The sequence below is a fragment of the Siniperca chuatsi genome, linkage group LG1 (genome assembly GCF_020085105.1).
Source record: "Siniperca chuatsi isolate FFG_IHB_CAS linkage group LG1, ASM2008510v1, whole genome shotgun sequence".
Taxonomy (NCBI): Eukaryota; Metazoa; Chordata; class Actinopteri; order Centrarchiformes; family Sinipercidae; genus Siniperca; species Siniperca chuatsi.
This window is the reverse complement of record NC_058042.1, coordinates 35,799,620-35,816,224: the sequence shown is the minus strand read 5'-3', so window position 1 is coordinate 35,816,224 and position 16,605 is coordinate 35,799,620.

Sequence of the window (16,605 nt, the reverse complement as noted above, 5' to 3'; positions counted from 1 at the left end):
AAGGTATTATCGACATTGTTAGGCCTGTCAATTACATATAAAAACATGTGTACACATGTCACCATGCAATAGATACAGTATTTGGGCATGCAGTAACATTACTTTTAGACATGGACGTCCAGGATTAGTAAGGTACAATTACATAGCAAACGTGATTGAAAAAGTGAAACGTACAGTTGGCCACCAAACTTTTAAGTATAATTTATGTATTAATCGTCTGGTATCTGTAATGGTCAAGAAGAATCACGGCGATTGCGTTACCTCATAATTACTCATAACATCAAAGACAAACCCATGAAGAGAGAAGATAGCCAGCTGGCCAGTCTACAAGGGGTTTAATACATCCATGGCATCTATCGGCATCTTTCAGTACATTCAAATGTTACAACGTTTAAGGTTGACAGTCATTACCTTCTAATAATGCGTAACGTAAATATTGCACAAAGTTAACGTAACGTTAACCGTAGTCTGACTGCACATTAACTCTGTGCAATATTACGCTTAATTATCATGTTACCCTACCTCTGTTGCATGGACATTAGCAATACAGCCGACGTAATGTTAGTAAAATAACAAATTAAATTGATTATTAAATTACATCATAATTTACGCAACACCGCTGCCTCATAAACAAACCATGAAACACACACTTGCTGCTGTTGCTATCATGGCTAGTGGCTAGATTACTACGACGAGCAACTTCCTCTCATGAACTACGAGTCGCCACCATGCCTGAGCCGCCCCGAGCCCGGCAAGGGAGGCGGGGTTAAAGGAAACGCTAGTGCACTTGCTCCTGTGGGGCCACACAATGCAGAAGCAATGAGGAAGATCCGGGTAATTTTATACCTGGAACTCAAACTTTTTTGGCTTCATGCACCACAGAGCAGCTTTCATAGGAATGAACAGGGGCCCCGCCTTTGACGCTGTATCCATTTCTCTTAATACATCCATGGGTCAAACAGGCCAAAGCGTGAATATTGGGGGTCGTGGCTAGACCGGATACTAGTTTTGTTGAGACTGCAAATAAGAGAGTAAGAGTATTAGTATTTGTAGAGTGTAGAACCCGCTCACCCAAGTGTCACTTCGCTGTTCAGCTTTTAAATATTACAAAAATAAGATCACGGATTATGTAACTTATGCTTCACAGTCTCAACAAAAGTAGTATCCGGTCTAGCCGTGACCTGAACCGGTGGTGATTCTCTCTCCTTTGAACGCATGTTTGAAATGTTAGTGCCTTCTCGTTAAATGCGTTCGAGGTTCACTATTCAGCTGGAAATTAATGTAGATTGGTGCCAAATTTTATGCACATTAAAGAGCAAGAGCTTAAAAATAGTCAAAAATCAATTAATTATTGGGGGGTACAATTTGATACTTTATGAAAATTGTGTATAAGTGTGATGTGATAACGCCCCACTAGTACAGCATGTTGATACTTTAATGATCTCTGTAGGCATTTTTATATTGACAATGGATTAAATTACTATAGGTAATGTGAAAGGTGTGGCTCAGGTGTGACTAAGCCACAGAGAATTATCATTAAGTCTGCAGTTCCTCTCAGCTCTACGGTGCTTTTAGCTCATTGTTTTATTGTTTTGGTTCTCAACCTAATTTCCAACAGCAGCAGGCAGCTGTTTTCACGGAAAAAAGCTCTGATAAACCCACTGTACACTACCTACCCAACACCAAGAGCCAGATAATCTTCTCAGGAGTTGGTGGAGACCAAAACAGAGGTAAAAGGAGAGTCAATATTGAACTGACATTCATCAGGCGGGCACACACACGACTCAAAATGAATGATCATGTTGCTCGGTGTCTGTTGAGTGTGGAAAAAAAGAAACTGTTTGCTAACATGTTAGCCTTAATAACTTTAAAATGAGATAATAAAGTGTAACAATGTTTTGTTTACAGCTTGCTGTGCTGCCCCAAGTGGCCAAACAAAACAATGTAGGTTTAATATCACTGTGGGAAAACAGATAGATTGATAGAAAAGCAAATTTGAGCAGCACAATATAAATACAAATTTGGGGTATATGATAAAAATACAACAGGATATAATATGTATTTATGCAAAGTAGGTTAAATACTGTACTAGCACCACATTGAATATATATATTGTAAATAGAAAAAGATAGAAATAAAAATTTATTAAGTATGGACAAACTTAAAGGTACATATACATTGCGAACCTGCACATATACATTTTCAAATATATAAAATATAATCAGTTTTCATAAATGCATTGGTCACATTTACTTTCAAATCACACAACAAGAGGCCAACAAAAGAGCAGCAACAGACAATGTCATATTCACTGGTCAATATGATGCTGCAGTTCTATTTTAGAAATTCAGAGTGGACTAAAAACCTTAAACAGCACTGTGACCAAAGCTCTCATCATATCACTTTCACAAGCAAAATGCAGTTTGAAATGATTGTTTTCATCACAGGGGGATTGGGCACAAATTGTGTTGCTGTACAACTGTAAGATTTACAGTAAAGGTGGTTTATAATCCATTTTTAACTGTGATGACTGATGATCTCACAGATAGATACACAAATATCTGCAGAAAACAAACATCAAATAATAGGAACACGTCATATCACTGTGACATAAATTGAAGAAGTGCAGAGTGTGGCGCTTGTACAATAATAACCAAAGGTAATATAATTTACAGCTGATGACATTCATGAGTGATTGGTTGGACCAGCTCTACTTCTTAGAAAGGTCAGATGTTAATCTCTTCTGATTGGTCCACAGAGCTGCACAAAGACAGATGTTGTCATCTGTGCAGAGACGTGTGGTCCAGGACTATAACACTGAGACACAATCAAACAAAGCAAAACTGAATCATGAAGCTCTGAGAAATGAAGCAGCAGCACCTGAATGATACTCTCCTCTTCTGGAAATTCAACACAGCTTATGTATTGTTGATCGTCGCCTACAGGACACTGAGGACATGACACAACACGGAAAATTGCTTGTTGAAAGACTAAGACTAAATATTGCTTTAAAGCAAGCTCATAGATTACAGTGAGCTTCATAGATATTGTCCTCATATCTGTTATTCTTCTGAAAACCTATAAGAAAATGTGGACAAAGTAGTCATGTATGCAAAAACTGTGTGATTGTCTTTTCCAGAAGGTCTACAGAGATTCCAAGACTGGAACTAGACTGCTATGAGCCCTTAAAATAAGCTATAATCCTGACCTAAATAATTGTTTATGCAGTTAGACCCTATTTTTATATTGAAACTCTGGTACTCCATTGACAAAACTATTGAAAGCCTAGCTGACTGAATAATAATAATAGCTTTCAAAAACAGAGTAACAAAGTGCTTTACAATAAAAACAATAATAAAAGTCAAAAAGATCCAAAAAAATAGGTATAAAACAAGATATAAAACGAGATAAAATAATTTGAATAGTTACAACAAATACCATCAGTTAAGAAAAAGCCATAAGATAAAAATGAATTTTAACAAGAGATTTAAAGAAGGATACTGAGTTTGCCTGCCTGAGATTCCCAGGCAGTTCCACAGCTGGAGGGACAGACAGCAAAAGCCCTATCACCTTTAGTGACAACTTGAGATTTTGGAACCATTAGCAGGGCCCTGCTAGAGGATCTCAAGCAGCAATCAGGCTCATAGGGAGTGATATTATCACAGATATAGTTAGGAGCCTGACCAGTCAAGGCTTTAAAAATGAGAAGTAAAATCTTAAAATCAATTCTAAAACTCACAAATGAAGGGCAGCAAGGATTGGGGTGATGTGGTCGCTTGTCTTACTCTTAGTACGTGTTAAAAGCCTGGCAACAGCCTTTTGTATAAACTGCAGTCTTTGGATTTCTAAAGCTATAATAATAATAATAATAATAATAATAATAATAACAAAATAGAGTTAGATAATAGACTGAAAACTGGATAAAATATTTATTCCTGCCTCACCAAGAGTTCTAGTCGTGCACTAACAGACTCGAGACCTGAGGGGCCGTACTGGTGCGTATACTGTAGGCATGTAAGACAGATATGCTGGTGCCGGACCGTGAAGTGCTACGGGCAACCAATGTATGGACTTTAAAATAAGTGCAATGTGTCCAGCCTGCTCGATATAAAAGTGTGCATTAGTTTCTTGTTGTCACTCAGAGAGAGAAATGGTCACACTTTCGTGATATTTTTAAGGGGATTAAGAGCCGATTTGGTGACAAAGCCCACTTGAGCTTTAAAGTTCAGGTCTGAGTCAAAGACCACACCGAGGTTTCTTGCTTGTTGGGGTAAGTGTTAGAATAAAATGTACATAAGTTATCCCATTTATGTTTTGTTCTTAGTGACTTTACTTCTCTGAAGTACACAGCAATGCTGTGTGTGTATGTGTGTTATTAAACTTGTGTCTGTGAGAATAACAGGAATGCAACCTGCTATCCCATGACCGGCAGGGCAGGCTGATACCGTACCAGATGGTCTCGAGAGTAGTGGCTGCTCCAAGGCCGCTCTCGCAAGATAAACCTGATAACACCGCTTAGTTTTTTCTTATGTAGCAGTATACACTTCCCCCACTCCTTAGAAAACTATGTAACAGGAAAACTCCCTAAACTGAATAAAAGAGAGGAGGCTGCATAGATGCACTTCAGAGTGAGTAGGAGATGTAACTGAATGCATTTATGCTTACTCTCCTTGAGTAAAACTTAAGTTAATGCCTTTGTCTTTCTTTCCTTGTATATGATTTAAATGTTCTAGGTGTCTTGAACCTGACAGTAAGTCCAAGGGAATTTAATTTTGTGACCAGTTTCTCCCTCTGAGCTTTAGAACCTATGACTAAAGTTTCAGTTCAGTCGTGGTTTAGCTGTAAAACGTTTTGTGACATCCATACATTAATAACTAAAATACATTCAAAAAGGGAATCAATTGGTCCTGTGTCATCAGGAGACACGGCCACATAAAGTTGTGTGTCATCAGCATAACTACGGAAAGAGATGCTGTGTCTCCTGATGACATCACCGAGGGGTAACATAAATTAAAAAGAAGTGGCCTTAAAATTGATCCTTGGGAAACCCCACAGGTTATTTAGGAGGTTTTGGAGATCTTATTGTCAATAGCAACAAAATCAAGGCAGCACAAGTGCAGTCTTAAATGCTGTGGGGAATACGCCTCGTTGCATCGAGTGATTAAAAATTGTAAGGACCTTCTCAGACACTGAATTAAAAACATTAAAAAAAGTATTGGGTCAAGGGTGCATTTCATTAATTAATAACTAATTGTACAATAAAAATAGGCATTAATAAATGTGTTTACAAATTAATGTATTAATCTATAAATAAACAGACTAAATTACAGAGTAGTTTATTATTTGATATTTTAATGGGCAATAAAAAGAGGAATTATAAAAATAATTTACAAATGAAATATTAATCCATCAATAAATAGTTCAAATTAAAAAGGGATTTACAAAAGCAACATAAAACAGTAAATAAGTATATCATTTAAAAATACATAAATTTCAAAATGTGTTTGAAGATACAGTTTAAAAAGAGACATAAATAACTGGATTCACAAATTGAATTACGAATACAGATTTGAATTAGGCATTTAAAAGAACAATTTCCTTTCCCATTTGCATTTCCATTTCCCTGCTGCTTTTCCTTTTCCTATTAGCTATTCGAATAGTCATTTAGCCTCTCCATTTAGCCTTTCCATGACACTTTAGCCTTGCGCTGGTAAAACGAGGTAAAACAATTCAAATTAGCCATGGGATGCAACAAGCTTTCTGATTGGTTAGAGAGCTATACATTTGGTGTCCAGACTGCCTTAGCTCAATGTGCAGTAGTAGTGAGTCTGAGCGGCTGTAATTTAGCGAGTCTGTCTTTTTTTGGTAGTTTTACATTACACCATTTTACATCATGGCAAATTATTGTGTTTGTGCAGATTGCACAAACTCAGCCTGTTAGGACATCGAGTCCATCGTTTCCTAACAGAAATATGAGGGTACTTTTGTCTTTATATTATGCAATCAAAAAATAGAATTGAGAGCGGACACTGAAATCCATTTTTTTTTACTGCAAGTAAATTTAATTTATGATTTAAAATGTATTAATCAAAAGCAAAACTTTTTACTGGCAATAAAAACATTTTCAAATCTCATATTTTTTCATTGCATAATAAAGACACAAAAGTACCCTCATACAGAAAAAGCTTGCTAGCTACCTAGCTTTGGTGCCTGTGGCAGGGGAAGAGACAGGACTTCACTTATGCATCTAACGAAAACCGCAGTTCTGTTCGGCTCATTTTAGACAGGAGTTCCCGGTGATATGATGGAGCCAGGACCACGTGAGACTGACAGCTGCTGCGGTTACTTCAGTACACAGCTGCTTCAACAGGTCCACCGTCAGCAGGCGGCTGGTAACGTTACTACCACCGGCGGAAAACGTGAGCTGTGCACGTAAGTCTTGTTAGAAAACAAGGCAGTTGCTTACTAACTCCCAGATTATTCAGCATAATCATTTCAATAATGCGAAGCAACGTGGCGTAGCCATCTTGTAAAACCCACCAACTGATAAGGCATAATGGTTAAAGTTAGCTAGCATTAGCATCCTATTTTGTAAAACCTAATGTTACGACATGAGAAGGCATAATCGGTAACCTGTTTGCTAACATTAGAACCCTGAAGTCTATTTACAGATTGGTGACTTTGCGCAGCTAATATATTTATAATTCAGTTTCATGTGGTGTAAGGTTGGTGTGTTATCAGGTTTTGGGAGATACTACTACTTTTAGATTCTTTGGGTATCTCAGATCCAAGGCATAGGTTAGTCCCAACAAATAGCATTGGGCTCTGCTAAGATCCCCAAGACTGCTGTGGATAGTGATGCCCTCAGTCACAATCCTTACATCCGTCGGTTCATCGACTGACCCATCTTGGTTCCGAAGCAGGTAAATCTTCATCACCACCTCTGCCAAGTCCTCTTGTAAACTGACAGAGGCATCAGCAGCATCCTGCATGGTAATGTGCATGTGCAACTCTCAACAGAGATGAGAAGGAAGCGAGATGGCTCACTCGTTAGCTACTTCCATCATCAGCTCCGGAAAAAAACGATGTGTTTCATCAGAATGTTATTAAGACTTTTTGTAACAAGTTTTAACGTCTTCTGGAAGCAGTCTAATGAGGTATATAATATGAGCATATGGTGACTTATATGTACATCACATCTAAAAGCATATATGTGTGAGCCATACATGGACATACACTATATATGTAGATTACATATTTTGTCATTGTGGAGGTGGGCATGGTTAGCTGTCAGCTGCAGAGGCAGAGGTGGGGGAGTGGCTCAGGTGAGCAGTGTCAAGGAGAGATAATTGGCACAAGTGTGTCTTGTTGACTAATTACTCTCTCCTTTATATGCAGCAGCATGCTGGACCCAAGGAACTCAGATACATACAGACAGGACTTTGGACTTTTGGTGTAAACAGTGATAAGAATAGCCAGGGGTGGAATGTAACTAAGTACATTTACTGTACTTAAGTTCAAATTCTACATGGCATTAAAAAGAAACAGATTCTGTGAGGGACACACACAAAATTACATATATACATACACACAGTTAATATACACATTTGTGTATTTGTTTTTTTTTTGTTTTTTATTACTGGTTTGTGTATTGTCCAAATATTTGATCAAGTTGTACTTGCAAAATTGTTTTTCAAAACTTTGAGAGAGAGAGAGAGAGAGACTTGCTTTAGCGATCATCAAGGGTTCCCCCAAAATATGACAAAACATAACAGGGTTCAACGTTAAGGTTTTTCTTACTACTTGCCCAAAGTCAATTCTTACCTGCCCCCATACAAATTGTTTTATTTATTCGAGGTTATCAAATAACAAAAACTTAAGTTAATTGTCATGTTTAAGTTTTATAAATAAAGTAAATGAATCAGAACAAGGACTGTGTGTCATAGATGCAAAGCAACAAACATTCTTTAATGTTGAAAATGGTATGACACCCCCCACCTCCCCAGAGATGGACTCATTTACTGTGAGTGAGTGATAAATTATCTAAATTAACTTTGTCTTTACCTGCCGCCATTTTCTCGAGTAGGGATGGGTATCTTTAGGATTTTATTGATAATACTATTCTTACTGATGCTCTCATCGGTTCTTTTTCATTACTAAATAATTTCTTTTTTAAAAATATTTTTAAAAAAGAAATTCAGAACAGGATTAGAATTGATTTAAAAACAAAACAAACTAAATGTTGTTTCTAGAGCAGCAACGGTAAAGTTTACAACAGCAAAGTCACTATAAACTCAATATCTCACTCGAAACAAATCTAAAATGTCAGTAAAATAAATAATATTCCTGACATTAAATACTGAGTGAAGTTTAAAAAGAATGAAGAACACAGACGTCAGTCAGTATCAGTCCTTCCTCCTGTCCTCCTCCGTCAAAAACTGCGGTCAAACTAGCCCCCACGTTGTTTTGCAGTACGTGCATATATACCAGGCATTACGGTAGGAGTGCGGAAGAACTGATTAATAATAATAATAATAATAATAATAATAATAATAATAATAATAATCAACTTTATAAAGTTATAAAAACAAACTTACAAACTTATAAAAACAAAGTGCTTCACAGAGAGAAATAAAATACCACAGTGAATAAAATACATGAAACCCAATAAAATAAACAGACAGCTCAGGTAAAATCAGGATATGCTTTCCGATAAAAATGCGTTTTGAGAAGAGACTTAAAAGAAGACGCTGAGTCAGAAAACCTATTTTCTTCGGGCAAGTTGCCTGATGGCAAAAGCTATGCCCCCCTTAGTTTTCATCCTGGACTCAGGAACAGACAGAAGACTCCTCCCTGAAAATCTTAAACTACACAAAGGTTAATAAGGGATTAAAAAGGTCTAAAATATAATCTGGAGCCAGGCCATGAAGAGCCTTAAAAGTAATCAACAAGATCCTAAAATCAATCCTGAAACAAACATGGAGCCAATGTAAAGAGGCTGAAACAGGCGTGATGTGGTCGTACTTCTTGGTCCTGGTTCTCTCCAGGGCAATCAGTGGCAATCAGTGAATACATGCACACCTGGGCCTCATAAACCTGTGCATGGGCCACGTAGCGGTGTGTCTTAAAGAGGTAGACACATCAGCTGCCCCGATGAGGTCAGTCCCCCGTACATATGGAATATGAAACTGTGTAGGGATGGGAATCGAGACCCGGTTCCAATTGAGAACCAGTTCCAAATTTTAGAGGGCTTTCATTTTGAAATTCAAAATCAGACTGTGCTAATGTTGTCATAGGGAATGTAGCTCATGACATTTTAGAAGGCTTTAATTTTGAAATTAAACATCAGATATTGTCAGAGTGACAGAGTGAGGTGGTCTGCTATCATTTTGAAGTGAAATTAGTCTGTGGAACCAGGAAGTTTCTCAATGACAGTCTGTAGTTGGGTGCTCAAAAGTCAGATTGGTCTTTGGAAATGTATTTTTACTGCAGTGTCTGATCGGAACGTGGCTGTTCGGAACAGGACGATTACTAGGCTCTTGGTATTGCTGCTTGCAGCATTGTTGGGGGGCGTGCCTGTTCGGTAAGCATGTTCATTTGGAGTAGGCCGATTGCTTGGCCCCCGGAAGTGCTGCTTGCAGCATTGTTGAGAACCGTGGTATGGCTGCTTGCACCGTTCTGGAGAACTGCTCATCCAATTGACCTTACACTCAACACTGCACTACCTTGGGTCCTCAGCAATACACCTACCAAGTGTGAAGTCGATTGGATGAATGGTTATCGAGATATGCGAAGGACAGTCATACACACATGCATACATACATACATACATACATACATACATGCATAACTTCCTTTTATAGTTAGATGCTGCTGCTACAGCACAACGTATTGTCCAAATGGCACCAGATTTGTCACGGTCACTCAGACATCATATTTACACATGTCCACCAAATGTGTTTGCAATAGCACAAAGCGTTCAGGAGATATGACATTTTCTGTAATATAAGCCCTGACCACAGAATTTGAGCAAACTTGGCCAGCTATAGCAAAACATATAAATGGAATATCAAAAAAATCCTGTAACCTTTCCCCGGCGTGGTCCAGAGATGTTCTGTACCAAATGTGGGAGGAATAGCGAAAAAAACAGATGGACAAAATTCTAAATTGTGGAAAATCAAGCAAAAAGCAAATGGGTGTGGCTTATATGGGTCGCCTGGACCAACAGAATCCAGGAAATAAAGAAGTTTGTTTCTGAGACTTACGGTTCAAAAGTTACAGGCCAAAGCGTAAACTGTGTTGTTATAGTGCCACCACCTGGCCAAATTGCACCAAACTCAACATTGCACTCTGGTCCTCAGCAATATACCCGCCAATTGTGAAGTTGATCGGATGAACGGTTGCTGAGAAAATCAAAAGGACATACATACAGAGATTCCTTGCTTTATGGTTAGATTATTCTTATTTATTAAGTTTATAATCAAGTTTGACTCATCATTCACACAATTGTAATGACAAAGCCTTGATTTTGAAAGTCATAATTTAATGTGAAATACAGTTTGCAGGCGGTAGATATTTTTTATTAATGTTAATTTTATTTATTTAATATGTCATCTTTTCATTTTGTTATTTTTTGTCATTTATTATTGACTGAGAAATCACGTTCAGTAGAAGGTTGCCTTTAAATTTAAATCACTTCTTACACTCTCCTACCATAATGACTGGTATATGCACGTACCACAAAACAACGTGGGGACTAGTTTGACCGTGTTTTTGGAAGTGGAGGCTGGTTTGACCGTAGTGCTGCTGATGTGATTCACTGGTTTGTCTCAGCCAGCAGTTAAATTTACAATAATTTCAACTCACTATTAGCTTAACAAGCACGCTGTGGTTGTAACAACAAAAACGCTTTTCTACCATTTCCTTGAGTTGTCATCAACTCGAATAAAATTATACCGCTTCACTTGACTGTCTCCATTGGCCTCTCTGCTAAAAAAAACACTGTGATAAGTTCCCTGAATGAAAAGAAAAAAAAAAAACTATGATTAGAGTTCTCTACCATGTTTTTCTGTTATTTATGGTCGCACTAGCTTCTCTGTCGACGCCTAGCTTAAGTGTTATAATGGTAGAGAAAACCATGTAACGTATGGATAGCATGGCTGCGACAGTATTCAGAAAATTACGCCCTATAAAGTTGTGCATAAAGACAGGGTCAATATTTCCTTAACTTTTGCTAGCTGGCTACTTACCATTTGCAAGGAGGCTTCCAGGTGCTTCTCGCTGCAGTGTTGCCACATGTTGTGCAGATAAAAAAACAGATTTCCCATGAGGATGCTCAGTTTGCGAGCGATTGTTAATGGCGCCCACGTCGTGACATTTAGCGTGTAACTTAATCAACCATCAGCCACAGCAGCATAACTTTATTGATTATTTAAATCTCCCGACACGGCAACAGGATCGGTCAGGATCGAATGTTAATTAATGTCCTGTGTTCTTCTACATATCCAAACGGTCACGCACACAGTCCAGGTTAATACAGTGACATTGTTTGGAGTAAAGTGGCCGTCGTCCTGATAAATCGTGAGCTCCATCAGAGCTCTCTAAATAAATGTATTTCAGAAGCTAATAGTTTAATTGTGTTTCCTCTGGAGAATATCCTCTGTCCGGTCAAGTTTATAACTCCAGTTTTTAGTTTTGCTGCTTAAATGCCCCACAATATTTGCTATGACAGTACTGCATGCATGGAAACGTTTAAAATTACTAAATAACTAATACAATCTTTCTAGAGCTAGCTGGAGTAGGCCTGGACTGGACAGACATGGTGGCAAGGCAACCCAAGGAGAGGTTTTGTGCCATGAAGAGCAGAAAACTGGCTGATACTACAAGGTCCTCCCCGGGCCAGGCAGGTGCCCAGGTACGGGTTAGGAGCTGGAACTGGCTCAGGACCTGCAGGCTGCATGCTAACAAACCCAGGCCTAATTGTCTTGGCAGGCCGGTAGGTAGACAGGCAGCAACAGGTAAGTACCAGATAGTACCAGTGATTATCTTGCTGCCTGTTGTTTGGATAATGGTCCAAACAACAGGAAACAAATGGCAGAAGCAAACATAGCACTTGAGACGAACTGACTAAGGACAAAGGAATCACCAAGACTATATACACAGGTGAGGGCAGGATAACTAGACACAGGTGAACTTAATTAGGGTGGGGCAAACAATCCAAACTGGCAGGAAAAGCAAACAGGAAGGAAGTCAGGAAGTAAAACTACCAGACACATGATATTTCAATATAAAACAGGAAATAACCAAACACCCTCAAACCATGACAGTCAGGTCCTCCTGTCTCACATCCGGACCACTCCATCACTGATGCGGTGTCCTAACAGGAAAGGAACCATTGTTACATGGACTGTCTTAGGGTGAAGTGGAGGTTAACTGATAACTGACTTCAGCTGATATGAAATAAAAGTGATTCAGTCCATATCAAAGTCAGAGGAGCTTTTATATTTGTGTCCCTCTTTCACAATAAAAAAAAAAGGAAATTTCTCCACGACAGGATGTTTTACTGTATCTGTTTTCTAGAGTGAATAATAAGTAGCAGAATGTGAAAAAGTTGTGATCAAGAAAAATGATTATTGCTAACTGATCATCTTACCACATCTTGTTGTGGAGCCGATATGATTTATGCAGACTGTAGCAGCTGCCCCCCTGAGAAGGAGCATTGTTAATCAGTTAGTCCACACACAGTTTACAGTCTACATTTACCTTCCCATCAGTCCCAGTCTGATGTTTCTGTTTGCTATCTGGTCATTTAGTGTTTCTTCACCTGGTTGGAGAGCTCTCCAGCTCTCTGAAGAGGACTATGGTGTCATGGACCTTTTTAAGCTAGGAGGATGGAGTAAACTTGAAGCGCTTCAGGTGCAAGACCAGCACTCTGTAGACACAAACAAAAGATATAAGCACCAGCTGACAGAGAAACAAAAAAAATGGCTTTACCAACTCTTTCTATGGTATCATACTCAAGGACCCTTATGGGCAGTGGAGCCAAGTGTGGTCACTGTGGAGTTTGGTCATTTGGGATGGATGTGAGGTCACTTACCTTGGCAGGGTGACAAATGACGAGCACTGGCCTGACGTGTTGGCACCACACTCACAGTGATGCTCCAACTGTATCCCCTGCAGAAGTAAGTAAGTAAGTAAGTAAAGTTTATTTAGTACAGCACCTTTTCACAGAGCAAGTTCACAAAGTGCTTCACAAGAATAAAATTATTAGAAATAAGACCATAAAAACAGTTAAAGAAACAACACAAAAACATAAGCAACAACAGACCTTAAAACAAGATTACAAACACTAGACAGCATGAGGCGAGACAAAGTCCAGTTTGAATAAAAGAGTCTTCAGCTGCTTTTTAAAGACGTCAACAGAAACCACAGATCATGTGATCATAGGACGAGCATTCCACAGTGTCAGTAGTTCACTAATACTTGACCTTGGCTCTTATTATTAGACCATTAGGGCATCCTGCAGATACACACATACAGTGTTGTGAAAAAGTGTTTGCCCCCTTCCTGATTTCTTATTTCTTAGTCTCTTTCTTATGGTGGAGTCATGAACACTGACCTTAACTGAGGCAAGTGAGGCCTGCAGTTCTTTGGATGTTGTTGTGGGGTCTCTGAATGGCTGAAGAAGAACAAAATGAAGACTTTGGAGTAGCCTAGCCAAAGTCTTGACCTGAATCCTATTAAGATGCTGTGGCATGACCTTAAAAAGGCAGTTCATGCTCGAAAGCCCTCCAATGTGGCTCAATTACAACAATTCTGCAAAGATGAGTGGGCCAAAATTCCTCCACAGTGCTGTAAAAGACTCATTGCAAGTTATTGCAAATGCTTGATTGCAGTTGTTGCTGCTAAGGGTGGCCCAACCAGTTATTAGGTTTAGGGGGCAATCACTATTTCACACAGGGCCATGTAGGTTTGGATTTTGTTTTCCCTTAATAATAACAACCTTCATTTAAAAACTGCATTTTGTGTTTGTGTTATCTTTGACTAATATTTAAATTTGTTTGATGATCTGAAACATTTAAGTGTGACAAAAAATAAGAAATCAGGAAGGGGGCAAACACTTTTTCACACCATTGTACACACACAGAATCATACAGAGAAGTTTATACACAGATGATAAACTATCAAGAAGAAGAGAAATAACAACTCATAAAACCAGTTTACTCACTCTCTGGTGGAGATCCTGAAACTCTGAAGCCCAGGCAGAGACTGCCTTCTTGAATACAACAAGGAGGCAAATTTTATGACGGGCACCACTGAAGCTGTGAGACCCTCTGATGTCCATAAATGTTCTGGAGAGAGTAACAAAAAAGAAGAGAGGCATTATCTGTGCAGTTAGCATTTTGATCTACAGCAACAACTTAAAGAAGAAATGAGTCGTCGTGTGGGATGCTATACCTGATCAGTCCAGCCTAAGGGATCAAACTCCAAACCTGCTCCTGACAATCAATGCCTCTAATAAAGTCCTCCAGTGTTAGGGGACTCTGCAGGCAGGAGTTGATGTAGCAGATCTATTTATCTATAATTTGCTCATCCCAATTGTCCATACTGTAATTTTACATTTTTCCCCTTTAAAAGGTTGTTTTTTTCAGGAGCTTTTCCTTATCTGAATCGAGGGTCTAGGGATAGAGGGGGTTGTATGCTGTACAGATTGTTAAGCCCCATGAGGCAAATTTTTGATTTGTGATATTAAGCTATATAAATAAAATTGACTTGACTAGCAGATCTGTGCTGGGGTGGGTGAAAAAAACTTGTGATGTTAACTATAGTAGCAGGAGAGTTGTGAGTATCGCTGTCTGGAGCTGGTGTGCTGGCTCTGGGAAACTGTCTCGTCCTCTTTGGCTGTTAACTTTGCAGCAGCAACTGCAGGGACAGTTTGCTAACCCACAACCTAGCTAAGCTAACCCACAACCTAGCTAACGTTAGTTACATTACTTGTTGTGTCTTTGTTGGCTCTGTATCATGGTATTTGTCCTGGTATTGGATTTCTCCAGAATCGCATACCCCACCTTTAAGAGGGGATAAATCTAGATTACTTTGTCCTTGTCTTTTTTCTTCTAGGACCTAGGTTATAATATGTTTACATGCTTAATATTTAAACTTCGCTTGAGAGCTCATCTAATGCCATGCTTTGTTGCTGCTTTGCTTGCAAGGTGTTGATTAATTATAGCGTACAGAACAGCATTAGTTCCGCCTCTAGGAATACTATTATTATGACAGGTAGGAACCAAATACTGAGATTTCTTGCAACAGGCTTGATATGTTCTAACAGAGAATCAGGGATGTAGTTAACATGTTGATAACGTAGACAGCAAGAGGTGATTTGAACGGTTGACTGACAGACGTAAAAAACACGCTGCCAGTGGGGATTGGCCTTAAGTTCTGTGATATACTGGTGACCTGGGTGTACCTGCCTCTCACAGTGTGTGCTGTGAGGCTCCAACTCCTGCTCCCTGCAAAGCATAAGGGCACTGATGAAAATGAATAGATACAATTTTCAGAGCCACTAAAAGGCAGGATCCCACATCTATTCTTACATAACTAAGAATAGATGTGATTAAGTGTTCCAACAAGCTTTCTGCCTAAACTCTGCTGAATCATTCAAGGTGTCTGTCTGAATTGAACATCCAACATCTGAACTTGTGACCGGATCCCTATGAACAAAGACACATTGATCAGAAGTACTCCTCTGAGTAGAGTCAAACAGCCACCAATTAAGCAAGAGACATCTGTCAGGCTTTCAAGGTCTCATTCAGCTCTATGATACTTCTGCCCCTCAGCTTTAATGACAACTGAACAGAGTCAGAAGCCAAGTGACCATAAGGCACATCACACTATTACTGTAACAAAAAAAGCCTTCATTGTTGAATAAAAGCATGTAAATGAACCCATTCCTTTACTTAGAAAGGATCTAGCATCACCCATAGCACATTGATGACCCCACTAAAGATGAGCAAAATCATTAGTATGTTGTTTGCTCTAACCAACCATTGTGATGTGTAATAAATATTCCAGACTTTCAAGGACACTAATGGGTCTAAATTCTAATTTCTTAAAAATCTTTATGCCCTCTCTGGTGAATTACGCAAACAACATTAGGAAGACTCCAGCTCATCCAAAACCCGCCTTCGATTTAGCACTTCTAGATATACCATGACCTGGATGACTGAGAATCTCCACAGATACATTTCTCTTCAAATTAGAAAAAAAGAAGCCTTTCTGCAGGTATCTATGCCACTAAGATAACATTGTTTTTAACAACTTGGAAAAATTATGGTTCATTTATTTATCATTATACAACACAGTGTTGTACAATGAAAGGCACACGTTTTAATTAACTTGTGGCCATGAGATAAGTGTATATAGAGAGAACCGCTTAAAGGGCTTAACCAGCCGATGCGCATGGACAGATCTCTCTCTATAGCCTTCATGACGAGAGGAAAAGGCTGCAGCCACGGCTTGAAGTGTAATATTTAATGTTATCTGTTCTCTCATTCTTTTATTTCCCTTACTTTAAGCTCCACAGCTAAAATTGAACAGTTATGA